The sequence below is a fragment of the Coenobita brevimanus genome, chromosome 59 (assembly GCF_032717465.1).
Source record: "Coenobita brevimanus isolate Jiangsu-jjx chromosome 59, ASM3271746v2, whole genome shotgun sequence".
In the NCBI taxonomy this organism is placed as follows: Eukaryota; Metazoa; Arthropoda; class Malacostraca; order Decapoda; family Coenobitidae; genus Coenobita; species Coenobita brevimanus.
Genome location: NC_137012.1, coordinates 30,224,097 through 30,237,129, shown reverse-complemented (window position 1 = coordinate 30,237,129; position 13,033 = coordinate 30,224,097). Strand labels below are relative to the sequence as shown.

Genomic DNA, 13,033 nt, shown 5'->3' with positions numbered 1-13,033 from the left:
GTGTGAACTAGAGAGAGGGCAGCCAGATGACAGAGGACTGGGTGACATGGAGGTGATTCATTTGTGGTCACACCTTACAGGATTAAGGTGTCTGTCGATAGATAGATGAATAACCTGCAAGAGAATGTTGAAGTGTAATATGCCAAATGAAGAGGTAAGGAAGAAGTGTTAGTTAACATCCTGACAGAAAGAGAACACAGTAAACTCTCAGTTATCAGGCATAATTCAGCCAAGCCCTACGCCGGTTAAAGCAACTCGCCGGATATTGTATGGTACCCCCCATTGGCTCAATATTCGGCATCCAGCTAGATATTGCATTACTGTCCATCTTGAACCTCTGTCCTAAAAAGTTTCCCATGAGTTAATGGTGGATAATAAGCATAAAATAGCTACAATAAAATAATAAAACAGTACAGTAATACAGCGCCGGATGGCAACCGTTTATGAGCCGGATTATACACCTCAACGCTGGATGTTGTATAGAACTGCCGGTTGAGCCTGTTTTGGCACTGGATATTGTGTAATTTTGCTAGATGTTGCTTAATTAGAGCTGAGCCAGCAGTGCCGAATATTGTGTTGGGCTGGTTATTGCAATGATGGATAATTGAGTTTACTGTAGTATCATTAGAGCATAAGATTATGATGGTGTACTGTATATGTTGACATTAATGATGATGATGATAATCTCTTTGTCTTATTTTGCAGTAGCTACGTGTAACGGCCATGCCACGTTGAGTACACCGCTTCCCGTCCGATCAGCGAAGTTAAGCAACGTTGGGTCTGGTTAGTACTTGGATGGGTGACCGCCTGGGAACACCAGATGCTGTTGGCATGACGTTCTCCCTACGTGTCAAGTGGGGTTGGTGGAGAATTAGTGCCCCTCCCTGTAAAACAATTAACTCTAAGCCCTTGGCCACCCCGTTTGGGATACATGGCATCTGGCAATGAATGAATGAATGAAAATTACAATATACGATGATGGTAATGTGTGAGAGAATGATAGTGATGATGATAATGATGATGATGGCCTCTTTGTGTTGTCTTATTAATTAAGAAGGTATATGGTATGATGATGATGATGATGTGTTTGTTTAATTTTATAGATTTTAAAAGTAAATGATATGATTGTGTGATGGTGGTGAGCATTTTGTTTTATCTACAGTATTTCATAGATTTTGGAAGTAAATGACAAGATGATGGTGGTGATGATGCTTTTACAGATTGCTCAACTGAGTGAAAAAGATGAGCTGTCGTAAGATAAAGGAGACAAAAGAATCATCACATTGTGGGTCTTGTGTGGTGCAGGATCCTTTTCCTGATGGGTGCTTTCTGACCACAAGAAAGAGGGTGGAGGGGACAGACAAAGCTTCAATGCAACACCCCACCGGTGGCATCATACCCACAGGTGAGAGGGGGGAAAAGGAGGGAGGGAGAATGTACTTACCTGTAGTTGACCTTTTACAAGTATGTACTAGGTGAGTATGTGATGATTAGCATTTCTGTCTGTTAGCAAAATTAACAGTATTGAATAGTTTTGTTAAATAGTAGGTGGTGGTGACCATCATCCACTCACCTGATGTAGTGCTGCTTACTTCTTCCTTAGCCTTTATCATTCTTTTTCTGTCCCTGCCCTCCTCTCTTCCTGTTTCTCCCATCTTTCCTGTCGCTTCTTATTGCTTTTCTTTCCTTTACAGGTGGCATTACATTGAGTGACAAGCCAAATGGCTTCCTGTAAGCCAAGAAACCATTTACAACACTGGGTGGTAACCATTTAACCAAACCATACGTGCTCCCTACGTGTCAACAAGTGCGTTGGTGGAGGGTTAGTGCCCCTCCCCATAAAACAAATAACTCAAAGTCAAATGGCTACCCCTTATGGGATTATGGCATCTGGCAATAGATAGATGGTTAAACAGCCAATATTCTGTCTGTCTATAGGCAAGTCTCTTGATCCTGTAAGTGGTGGCCTCAAGTGTATTTCTTTCGATTGACAGTTTTCTGATGCACCAAGGGTGGACGTTCGTGCTGAGTACCCCAGTAGTGCAGTAGCTCTGTTTTCCTCGTGTAATTTTTGAAACGCGATGGGGTAGTGAATTAAGGCATTTTAACCAAGTGTGGACCATAAGAGTCTAAGTCCAAAGGTTGCTTGGGGTTTAATGCACAAGTAATGCTGCTAATGGACTTGGAACTGGTCACTTATTCCTTAAATGTTTTCCTGAGTACATAGCTTAGCCCCAGGTCCCTTCACTCCTTTGAGACACTTCTGGATTGGATAATGGATGGATGTAGTAAGTTCCTGGCTTGCACTCCAGACCCTCTTGGGCTCAGACCCTGGTGAGCCCAGACCCAGGTGAGCCTGGAGGGTGACGCATACCATCCTGTTGGTCTGAAGTTAAGGGTCTTGTGTTTGTTTATTATTAGCTCTTGTAGCCTCAGGTTCATATGATATGTGAATTTACGGGCTGAAGTTGCCCTCAAGCTGCAGTCCACCATCCTTCCTTGAGGGGTGGAGGGGGATAAGGAGATGAGGGATGTTTTTATAACCTGGCAGAGATGCTCATTTATGTTAGTGTCACCATGTAGAGGCATCCTTCTCCAGTTATAAAAGAACTGTGATGAGGCTGGATGCTTCCCTTTCAAGGCAGCCATGTTTGGGGCTGAAGTTTGAGTTCTGGGAACTTATTTAGGCTAATACCTCACCTCATCCGTGGGTGGAAATAGGTCAGTATAATAATAGTACTGTAGTGGTGGTGGTGGTAGTAGTATGGTACTGTAGTAAAAGTAGTAGCTAGTAGTAATTGCAACCCTAGGCTCATCTGAACTTGAACCCGGTGGACTGCAGGCTGAAAGCTGCCCTTCATCTGCAGACCACCATCCTCTTCTTGGGGGATGTGGAAGGGAATGGGGGATACTTGTATAACTGAGCAACCTCACTGCCCGGTCATATTGATGTCACTACATGAAGGCGTTCCTCTCCGGCATAAGGATAATAATGATGGACACTCCTTTCTCCCAAGCCCTGCATAGGAGCCTGAGTGTTAACAAGCATCTTGTTTATCCTCAGGACGCCAGCTGCCTCGGACACCACTCAAGCCTTGCAACTATCAAGACAACCAAAGAGAATGTTTATCTCCCAAGCCAGCCAAATCAACAGGGTCTGATGGATTTACTGACACATCTCTGACAATCCCAGAACCTGTCACGTTCTTCAGGATACCTGAAGGAAAACGAGAACTAGTTGAGTTGCCTTCCCCAGCCTTGTTGAGTGTAAACTACATTCCCAGTGGCCAGGAACTTAGGAGGTCACCAGTGTCAAAGGAACATAGATCCCCAGTTATTTCTGAACCTTCCATGTGCATCAACGAACCCTTGGAAGATGAGATTGTTCAGACAGTTTCACCAGCCTCGCTAGGTCCTAACTACATTCCGTCTGGTCGACAGATTCCCAGGACACCAAATGTATGTGAGAAAAAGGTTGAACAAAGAGAGGAAGTTGAGGTATGCATAAACCCAAGTGAGAAACTCAAAGTAGAGAACATGAAACCTGAGCTTACTTCACCAACATTAAAGGTGGGTGGACTTAAAGAGAATACCAAGAGGAAAATATTACCAGTAGGATATGACAAGGCCAGAAAGAAAATATTACCAGGTGAAAATGGGCCAGTAAAGCTGGCACAAAGAGACTGGCTCACTCAGGATAAGGCAAAAAAGACAGAATTGCCTGTAGAACATGAAAGAATAAAGTTAACACAAAGAGACTGGCTTGTATTTCAGACTCCAGTCGTGTCTGATTCTTCTGATACTGGTACATTGTCCAACACTGATGTTGTTTCCCCACCTCCAGGTTTCAGGAATGATTCTTTGAACTCTGTAACCAGGTCAGAATCAGAAATGGACAGCACGCAACAGTCTTTACCCAGGTCAGAATCAACAAGTGCTGCGAGCCTTACTTTTGTTATTGATTCTGATACAAGGAAGGACAAATTAAAAGAGCGTCCTGGTTTTACAACAGAGGATCATGAAAGGGAAGGAAATTCAAACGATATTCCAGACTTGGCAGTTGATAATGCAAGGGAGAGTACTTTAAATGATATTCCCAATGCTAATACAGGGGAATGGAAATTGAAAGTAATCCCTGTTAAAGGCACACCTACACTCTCAAACTCTAGCTTGGATGAAGCTTTTTCCATGCCGATAATTCCTGCTTGTGATGATGGAGAGAATGAATATGAAACAGAACAAACCATAGACTCAGCTGGAGCTAAGTGTGTTCCAGAGGGAAGTTATTTGTTGAATGATGTGTGCATGAAGTGTAACTGTGCTGCAGAGTCTGCTTTGTGTATTGAAGCTCCTACCTCTGGCAAGGAAAAGTTGGATGTGAGAAATGACAAGAAAGTAAAGGTCCCCAAATTGGTATATGAAAAGCAAGAGAAGGTTTCCAAGGATTGTGATGACTTTATATGTCATGAAGATCATGTTTCTGGCAAGGAGGGAGCAGGCAGAAGTAAAGAAGAGGGAGAAAAGATTTCCAGTTTAGTGTTTGACTCTCCCATGTGGCTTGAAGATGGTATTTCATTGAGAACATGCTTAAAGCTCAAGGAAGGAAATCTGAGTAAGAACAAGGGAAAGGTCAGTGTAAAAGTGAACAAACACAGTGGAGATGGCATTGGAAAACTATTGGTAAGTAAAAACAGGGGAGATATTGAGAAAGTAATAAAAAATCGCAGAGATGCCATTGAAATAGTGAAGAACAGTGGAAAGGTCGTTGAAAAGGTGAACAAAAACACTGAAGAGGATATTGAAAGAGTGAATAAAAACAGTGGGAAGCTTATTGAAAAGGCAAACAAAAACATTGGTGAGGTCATTAAAAAAGTGAACAAAAAAGGTCGAAATGTAACTGAGAAAGTGCCTGTGACTGCTGACACTGTAGGCAGTGACACAGATGCTGAAATGCCCTCAGAAACAGATAACCGTGATTTCCAGGAAAAGATAGGGAAACTGAGATATGAATATGGTGATGCAAAAGAAAGTTGTATTGCACCAGTCAAGGAAAAAATAAGAGTTCTTGAAAACCAGGAAAAGGCGAAGTGTTTGGCCGTAGGCTTTGATCCTCATGACGAAGATGGAGACAGATTTTTGAAGGTGTTAAGAGAAGAATGTAATAAGAAGAAAGGAGAGTCAACTCAAATTTATCTTGAAATGTGTACAGCAGTGAGAGAGGAAGTGGAGTGTAGGGTGGATGATTCTCTAGAGATTTTTTTTTCAAAGAACACTGCAGTTAGAGAAAGAGGAGGGAAGAATGAAAACAAAAGGAGTCTGAAAAAGAAAGAGGAACTAGAAGAAGGGAAACACAACAGTAAGAGTAGACAGGATAATAAAGAAGGAAATGAGGGTGGAGAAAGAGGAGGGGAGAATGACAGTAAGAGGAGACAGGAAAAGAAAGAACGACTAAAGGGTACAGAAAGAAGAGGGAAGAATGACAAAGAGAGGACACAGGAGAAGCAACAGGAACAAGAGGGAATTATAACAGACAGAGGGAAGTCTTACATATCAGCACATAGTGTTACACCCATCATCAAATCTACAAAATATAGGGCAAATGTTGAGAATGAAATGAAAACTAATATTGTTGAACCAGGACCCTTCGTGCTGCCCATTGATAAACCTTGGGGCATTTCACCTATAAAAAAATTAACCAGTAAGTCGGGAAGGATTGTTTCTTGGCATTTGCTGGAAAATGAGAGAATAAATGAGCAAGATGAAATGCAAATGGAGACAAGGAAGCAAGATAAAATGCAAGTTGAATCAAGGAAACAGAACGGGAAAGAACGGATGACAAAGGGCGAAGTAAAAGTGAGTGAAGAAGTAATTATAAAGAAGAGTGAATATGATGAAGAAGGAGAAATGATGATAATCAGTTGTTTATCACCTGCAGGCAAAGAAAAGAAAAAAATAACTAAGGAAAGAGAAGTAAAGGAAAAGGAAAGGATTAAGATGGTTGAACTAAAAGATTCTGAAGAAGTGGTAATAGCCAGTCTTATGTTATCCCAAGGCAAAGGAGAGAAAATATTAGCTGAGGAAAGAGAAATAAAGATAAAAGAAAGGAAGAAGAGTGAAAGAAAAAACGGTAAGGAAGAAGTAATGGTAAAAAAGGAGAAAACGAAAGATAGTAAAGAAGTAGAAATGGTAACAGGTAATGCTGTATTATCCCAAGACAAAGAAGAGGAACTAACAGCTATGGGAAGAAAAATAAAGGAAAATGAAAAGATGGAGAAAGATGAAGTAAGGGATGGTAAACAAATGGTGAAGAAGGGAACAATAATAGATTGTGAAAAAAGAGAAATATTATCTCAGGGCAAAGAAGACAAATTAAGTGAAGAAAATACTCAAGAAATGAAGAAAAGGAAAAGAGTACCTGTACCGGTAAGAGCAAAGAAACAGAGGGGAGTGAGCGAAGCCAAGGAAAATGAGAATGGCGGTGGCTCAAAGAGGAAACTGCAGGACAAGGAGGTAATGTTGACTGAGGGAGAAGGCAAGAAGAGAAGAGGGACAAGAATGAAGATGCAGAAGGGAATGCGTGAAGCCAAGGGAAGTAAGTCTTACAAAGATGCAAATGAAAAACTCCAAGGAAATGAAGAAATGGCAAAAGAAGAAGAGGAAAATTCTGGAGAAGGCAAAAAAAGAAGAAGGGCAATAACCAAGAGGCAAAAAAGGGTTAGAGTATCTGAGGAAAATGAGATGGACAGTAACCAAAATAAAAAAGTTGAAGAAAAGGAAGAAATGATATCAGAGGAAGAGGAAAATATAGTAGAAGCGAAGAAAAGAGGAACTAGAAACAAGAAGCAGATAGGAGTGAGTGAATTAAAGGGGAGTAAGTTTGGAACAGATGCAAATGGAAAATGGCAGGAAAAGGAGGACATGGTAGCAAAGAATGAGGAAAATTCTGGAGATAGCAAGAAAAGAAGAAGGGAAAAAATGAAGATGCAGAAGGGAGTGAGTGAGGCCAAAGAAACTGAGATAGACAGAGATGCAAATGAAGAACAACAGGGGAGAGAAGCAATGATGGAAGAAGAGGAGAATTCTGTAGAAGTGAAGAAAAGAAGATGGACAAGAATTAAGAAGCAGAAGGGAGTGAATGAGGCCAAGGAAAATGAGATTGCCAGTGAGTCCAATGAAAAATTACAGGAGAGGGAGGAAGCGGTGACTGAAGAAGAGGAAAATTCTGTAGAAGTGAGAAAAATCAAAGTGAAAAGAACTAACAAGCAAAAGGGAGTGAGCAAGTCAAAGGAAAAGGAGACTGACCGCAACTTAGATAAAAAACTACAGGAGGGAGAAGAAATGGGGGCAGAAAAAAAGGAGAATTCTGGAGATGGCAAGAAAAGAAAAGGGTCGAGAATGAAGAAGCAGGTGGAAGTGAATGAACCCATGCACAGTGAGATTGATGGTGATGTAAAGGAAAAATTACAGGAGAAAGAAGAAACAGTGACAGAGGAAACCAATAAGAAGCAAAGGAATGCAGTGAGAAAGAGGAAGAATGCTGCTAAAAAGACATTTGAGGCAGAGGTAAAAATGAACTTGGAAGAAAAATTGCAGGAAAGAGAAGTTATGGAGGACACAAATCACAGGAAAAAGAATGCAGTGAGGAGGAGGAAGAAAGATACTAAAAAGGAGAGGGAGGTGGAGGTGGGGAAAAGTTACCCAGATAAGAAAGTAGAGGAAAGAGAAGAAAAGATGACTGAGGAAAATAATCACAGGAAAAATAATACAGTGCAGAGGAGGAGGAATGCTGCTGAAAAACCCGAGAAAGTGGTGAAAAGAAATCATAATACTGGGACTAGGAAGGCGACAGTGAAAAGTAGTGAACAAGAAAGTAACAAGAATAACAAGGAAGGCAGTAACAAAGTCAAACTATTATGTGATGCAAAATCAAAGCGAGGAAGTAAAAAGGCAGCAGTAAAAAATAATGAACATGAAAATATTGGAGTTAACATGGATGAGAGTACCAATGTCTTAATGTCATGTGAAGTAAAAACAAGTGGTAATCGAGAAAGTAAGAAAAGAAGCCGTGGAGTTTGGGGAGACAGTACCACAGTTGAGATGATACACAAAGCTGAGGTTGTTTCACAGTCAGGTGAAACTGAAATGCAGTCGACTAGGAGAGGCCGAACCTGCAAGGCCAGAGCTCTAAAGGCAATTTCTGAGATGCTAGATGAGTCTGATGACAGTTTGCCCAGAGTTTCAAAGAGATATTAGTCCCCTCAGTATAATGTATTAGCTACTAGCTTAGGTTATTCTTGTTACCTGCAAATGATTTGTATTCTCTTGTGTCTCCAGACAGCTTTATTCAACTTAGGGGAAAATGTTCAGACTTTAAAGAGTGTTTCTCATTCCAAGTAGCCTTGGAGGTTTATAGCATCTCTTCCTCTACAGTTTATTCTGCACCTGACACTCCAGTATCGTCTTGTATTTTATTGATGCAAACTATGTCTGTACAGTATTTAAGTAATATGAATAGCATACAAGAAACTGTTACGGCACAGTGTGTTATTCAAAGAACCCCAAGGAAGAGGTGCTATGAATCCTCCTCCACCACCTAGAATGTTGCTGTTAGATATACTGTACTGTAACCTTCATTAACCCCGTAGCCTACCAGGGTTCTCTTATAAGCTGAGTAGTAAGTCTGACAGTACCAAGAAAAAAGTACATAGTATGTCCCAGCTGTGTAGGAAGCATTTGGTGTACGATAGGTGTAATTACAATACTTAGAGTACATTTAATAATACTTTACTCTATCGCATACATTCATGTGAAGCTACAGAACGTGGTGAATGTTTTTGGCATATCAGATAGATCCGAGATTCCAGGGGCTTGAATAGTGAGCAAATGGAAGCGTGGTCCATTGGACTGGGCAAATTTGGGTTGTCTGAACATTGCTGCTCCTCACCCTTCCCTAAGGTGGGAAAGGAGGTCCGGATGATGATGATGATGATGATGATATAATCATTGAATTATGATATAATTGGTGATTCCCACATACTCGTATACTCTAGTGTGAGGTTTACACAACATTTCTTCCTTTGGAGTATGTATTTTTTTTTTTTTTTTTTTTTTTTAAGTGAGAAGTGTTGACGTTGGGGGTAGGGTTGCAAAAGGTAGACTGAGTAAGACATGGGACGAAGTCATTGAGTGTGACCTCAGCAATATGGGACTGAATAGGGAAGCTGCCAGAGATTGAGTACCATGGAGAGCTGCCGTTAGGTGACCAAGGCAGACTCATGCAAGTATGTTGGAGTCTTAAAAAATGAAACAAAACAAAACAAAATGAAGACATGGTGTGGTTAGGATGCAGAAACTGGAACAGGAAAGTACAAAAGAAGGAGAACTATCAACAGATTTCCGATATATAGTCAGTCTGTTTTCACCTGAAAGAACTGGGCCTTTTTTGTGTCTTGACTGTTAAGTTATGGTTGCTTAAAATTTGATGCATCGTGGTTTGCTCTTTCAGCCTGACTACACATGGCCGTTACAATTACGAGTGAACTGAAAGGGGCCTGAGATCTTAGGTTAGAATATATGCCCTATAAATGATCCTCACAATGATATACATTGGACTCCTCACCCTGCCCTAGGATGGAAAAGGAAGTCCAGATGATGATGATTTGTGTGGGATAAAAACCATTCCATCAATGTTGATTTAAAAGGGGGGAGAGGTGCATCCCTTGTCATGTATATCTTCATACATGTCTCATTTGCCCACTTGTGTTTGTCAGTACTTTTGTATTGTCATTTTCTATAAATGCTTCCTCCATCCATTCCTGTCTTTCATCAGTTCTGTTTCCTCAACTTCCTGACTTTTCTTACATAGTTGTATATTTACCACACTTAGCCATCTTGATCTTTCAATTTTCTTTCCTTCAAGTATGCACACTTGTAGAATTAGTTGTTTTTATTCATCTTGACAAGAAGTCTTATGTTAGTACTCATACTGACACTCAGTGTGTGACCAGAATTAGAATGTAAACATATGCTACTTACCTTTAATAAACTTAATGTAAATACTTGTATTATGATTGCCATTAGGCCTCCATTTTCTGTCCTTACTAACACAACCTCTGCCTTAAGGCCGTGTTTAGCCAGGAGGATGAAGAGAAATGCTGCTGTACCCAACATTTCAGTGCAGGGATGTCGTAAGTATATGTGAAGACTGCTTCCTAGCCCATATTTATTAGAGGATCAGTGCACTCATATTTGGGGTAATGTAATTTGTGTATTGTATTTTTGTATTAACTAAGTGACTAATTTTGTAAATGTTGTCCAGCTTAATGAGTTCCAGCCATTTAATTCATTTGTGATGTTTGTGACAAATCAGGCTTGGATAGGTCCTCCTGCAGGAAGGATATTGCCCTAAATCAAACACATAGTGGTGAGCCATGGTCCATTTGGATGATGATGGTGATCTAACTCTGGGCATAGACGATAGTTTGTTTCCTTAGTCCCAGTAGTCCTCTTCTGTGCCACACACCTTCCTATGTCAATACTTATTGCTAAAAACCACCATCTGTACTGAATACATGCTAAGGCAAAGGCTATCTCATTCACGACTGGTGTGACAGTATTAATGGGGGTGTTTTTATGACATGTCGATGGGTCTTGTGACAGGTAAGTAACCAATATTTAGATAAGCAAACTGTTTTCAGCCCTAATCGGGATTCAACTCGTGTCCTATCAGGTATCAAGTCACTTTTCTAACAGTCTGACCACCACCTTCCTGCTAATGCTAAAATTTGATTGGTGCTGTTGTTATATGTATTTGATAATTGACCTCTTCTTTCATATATAGCTCTCCTTATTCCATACCTTCTCACCCCTCTTTGGAGATAGATAGAGAGAGAGAGAATTTTATTTCAGGGGAGGGAAAAACGTAGGGAAAGGGTGCAGAAGGGAGAGGAGAGTAATTAGTATCAATGACAAGGGTAGGTGGTGGCGACCATCATACACTCACTTGATGTAGTGCTGCCTACTTCCTTAGCTTTTATCATTCTTTTTCTGTGCCTGCCCTCCTCTCTTCCTATTTCTCCTATCTTTCCTGTCACTTCGTATTCCTTTTCTTTCCTTTACAGGTGGCTTTACATTGAGTGACAAGCCAAATGGTTTCCTGTAAGCCAAGAAACCATTTACAATGCTGGGTGGTAACCATATAACCAAACCATACGTGCTCCCTACGTGTCAACAAGTGGGTTGGTGGAGGGTTGGTGCCCCTCCCTGTAAAACAACTAACTCAGGGTCAAATGGCCACCCTTTGCGGGATTGTGGTGTCTGGCAATAGATAGACAAGGGGAGAGAGAGGGATGGGGGTATGAGAGTGAGAGGGGAGGGTGAAAGGGGGAGAGGGAGGGAGAGGGGGAGGAATGAGAAGACTGGGGGAGAGGTAGGGGAAGGAGGAGGAAGAATGAGGGGAGAGAGGGAATGGGGATAGGAGAGGGTTAGGGGGTAGAGTTGGTGAATAGCGTTTGATTGGCACTGAAACCCCCTTTCCCCTCCCCATCCTCCCCTTCTGCTTGCCATTCCCCTCCTTATCTCATACTCTCCTGTCACATACATGCTGTACAACCATTAACTCGCTACACAAAGTAAAAAATTCACTCAAGTTTTCAATATACATTTTTTTTTTTACCAAGATTAGAGGAATAGATGCGATTTCATTGAAAGATTGCTTTATGAAATTACTAATGGTTATACTCGTCATCATCTCCCTCTTCTTCCTCTTCCTTTTCTCCCCTCCTCCTCCTCCTCCTCCTCCTCCTCCTCCCCCCTCCTCCTCCTCCCCCTCCTCTTCGTCTTCCTCCTCCTCCCGCACATGATGGAAGCCTAGCGTGCTTCATTTGTCATTCTCATGGCGGGATTTTGCTCCCCCCTCCCCCCCCTCTCTCTCTCTCTCTCTCTCTCTCTCTCTCTCTCTCTCTCTCTCTCGCTTCTTATTCGTTAAGTGTCTGGAGATTTCATAAGAGGCTAACTTAACGTCTTCTTGGCGAAACCAGTCCGGAATAAAACTTGTCTGTGACTCATGTTTCCCTGCACCTCCCAGATATATGTCGTACTGTTCCTACAAGTTAGAAAAAGACTGATAAGGGAAACAGTGACATGTATCAGTGTTAATTATATGTGTGGGCATGTCGCTATAGATTACTGCCAGGATAGTAGCACTGCAATGAAATTATTATATTTGCCAAAGTGCTGTCGCGCCACAAAATTTATGGGCCCAACAAACCATAAATATGACATGGACATAAACCCAACGCAACATGCATTATTGTTGAATATATTGCGCTATAGTAGGTTTGTTTTCATCTGACCGAACTTCTCCCACAACTTGGATACCAAGTCGTGGTTGCGTAAAATTCATCGAACCATAGCTGTAAGATAGGAATGAGTCTCATTGGTTACTATAGTCAATCTGTTTTCATCAGACAGACTTAGGCCACTCACAGCTTGAGTACTATGTTAAATCTTAGCTGCAAGAAAATTAATGAGCTTTAGCTATAACGTGGGAATAAGTCCATTGGTTACTGATCAAACTGACCCTCCAATCTTACTAACTTGGCCATCAGCTGTGCTGAAAGAGGTTAGGGATGATTAAACACTACTGTATAAGCTAGTAACTGACTTATTATGAAGTCTCAGTGCAGCAAGTTAGTCCTGCTGTTCTTTACCATATTGAAAAACTTCAATTCGCTTTCTTAATTTATAGATAGAATAAAATTGAAGATTATCAGAGTACACGAAACCGTGAAATCTTTATTGTATTCCTTTCTCCCACATTAAACTATCCTGCCATGTTGAGTAATTCGTTATATCCTTTCCACAGTGTTCGTAAACCAATAAAAACTAAGTCTAATCATATTGAATGCTGTAGGTAAACGTATTGTAGTATCGATTTTTTTTTTTTTAACTAAATTTGCCATACTTATATTATGCAATCTTCATCTAGCTTTCAGCTGGTCTATGTGGCAATGTGTTTGCTCTGTAGCTTAGC

The 13,033-nt window shown here is 41.0% G+C and overlaps 1 non-coding gene across 1 annotated transcript; it reads left to right on the top strand.

Annotated features, from left to right (window-relative positions):
* The first annotated feature begins 713 nt into the window (after positions 1-713).
* On the top strand, positions 714-832 carry LOC145402965 (5S ribosomal RNA). Its single transcript, XR_013897901.1, has one exon. It is a non-coding gene; the product is annotated as a 5S ribosomal RNA (ribosomal RNA).
* The last annotated feature ends 12,201 nt before the right edge of the window (positions 833-13,033 follow it).